General features: G+C 41.8%; 1 pseudogene; it reads left to right on the top strand.

The window, feature by feature from the left end:
- Nucleotides 1-1304: 1304 nt before the first annotated feature.
- Nucleotides 1305-1668, top strand: LOC105978969 (annotated as a pseudogene).
- Nucleotides 1669-2031: the final 363 nt, after the last annotated feature.

Below are 2031 nucleotides of genomic sequence, written 5' to 3'. Positions count from 1 at the left end.
CTTTTTGAGTCAGTCTGACCAAATGCTCTTTCTGCTCAATGCTGTATAGCTGGATGACAGCCTTAGTATTAAATCAGACAATTCTTCACTCTGTTACAAACCCTCAAAGCTCATTTTGAAGTTGGTGTATTCTAAGGGAGTTTTCATTTTCCTTCGACAGAGACAGCAATCTACCTACCCCCCCACCACACCCCTGCCCACCTTCCCAGCTCTGCGGAGTGCTCTCTTATCTGACCAGTTGCCCTACTTTCTCTCTTCTGGTTCCAACTCCGTGTAGTAAGAAGACCAAATGAGGTCATAGTAGACACGTTGGGTTGAATCATGGATGGCTTCTACCTCACATAAAAGGCAAATAAACATGAGGTTGGATCTTTGTCTTTTATGTTCATCATACTATCCCTCTCATCATGCACACTGCCTGCAACATATCAGGCATTTTAATAACCATTGATTAAATGGATTTCTGAATTACCCATGGCTATGGTAGCTCAGAGCTTCGCTTTTTTTAACCTAGGAAAACAACATGGAAATTACTTTTTAAAATAAAAATAAGTTATATATTGAAACCTTTTCTTTGTGCACACAGGGAGCCTCATTTTCAGATAATAAAATCTGGGATAAGACAGATGAAGGGAGCTTCATTTGAAATTTATCTTGCTGCATTAACAGACCCGAATCTAGTTTCTGGCAGAGTCACATAATCAGGTTAGCCAAGCTCCACATTCATCAAGAAGATCAAAAGGCCCTCACACTATTACCATAACCATTTTTGCTGAAATGATGCTGAGCAACACAGATCCTCTGCTAAGGAGCCAAGCCAATCACATTAGTATCCATATAAACGGACCATAAAAAAAGGGAGTGCACTTTTTAATACGGTAGACTGTAGGAAATTACAGTACTCTCTCTTAGTCTTCACATTCAGATTTTCCTGGATAGAAACTAACATTCCTGAGGCAAAAAAATGAATCATGTAATTGGGATGATCTCATTGAAAAACTTCAAAAATGTACGTCTGGTAACTGTCTTCCTTTTTTTCATCAAGGCATTATGGTACCTGATGTTTTGGGCTCCTCGGTCTCGTGTCAGCCTCTGCTCACCACCTTGCTAACCCCCAAATGGTTCTAGTGTCCCAGGAAAGAACAAAGTGCAGATCCTCTTTCCCCCACCTCCCCCTTGGTTTCCCTCTTTCGAACCCTTTCTGCCTCCCTCCCAACAGATCTGCTAGTTAATTAACAAACATTGTATTAAACTTAAGTCATAAATTAATAACATTTAGGAGCAGATCGAGGCAAGGATCAAGGATGCTCAAGTGCCCTTTGACACTGCATAGACTACATCACTGCAGAGAGGTCACTGGACCTGAAGCCCGTGGCACTCTCTGTAAGAAGTGTGGCAAACATGAGCCCCACACAGTGACCAGTCTAAGAAGGGGAAGGACTCCCTGTACACCCGAGGAAAGAAGCGCTATGATTAGAAGTAGAGTGGCTGTGGTGGGCAGACAAAGTCAACTTTCCAAAAGAAGCCAAAACCACAATGAAGATTGTGCTGAAGCTTGAATGTGTGGAGTCTAACTGCAGGTCCAAGAGGATGCTGGCCATTAAGAGATGCAAGCATTTTGAATTGGGGGGTGATAAGAAGAGAAAGGTCCAAACGATTCAGTTCTAAGTCTAGTTTTATCTTTTAAATTAGAAAAAGTGTTGAATCAATGGAAAAATTACCTATATGAAAATACAGTGGTGTTACTAAAAAGATATTTAATAATAACATTTTAAGTTAGGAAATTAATTGATGTTGTTGAAATACACACAGCAAAATGTCTACCGACTCAACAGTTTCTACATGTACAATCCAGTGACACTGATTGTTGTTGGTTGTGTGCCGCCAAGTCAGTTCCAACTCAGAAAGACTCCAGGACCCTACATGCAGCAGAATGAAGCCCTGCCACCTCTGATGTTTGGGCCCACTGTTGCAGCCACAGTGTCACTCCATCTCCCTGAGGCTCTCCCTCTTCCCCACTACCCCTCTACT

The sequence above is a fragment of the Echinops telfairi genome, unplaced genomic scaffold (assembly GCF_000313985.2).
Source record: "Echinops telfairi isolate 266 unplaced genomic scaffold, ASM31398v2 ScPeMD7_7469;HRSCAF=8507_1, whole genome shotgun sequence".
Classification (NCBI taxonomy): domain Eukaryota; kingdom Metazoa; phylum Chordata; class Mammalia; order Afrosoricida; family Tenrecidae; genus Echinops; species Echinops telfairi.
This window is presented reverse-complemented; position numbering and strand designations above follow the sequence as displayed.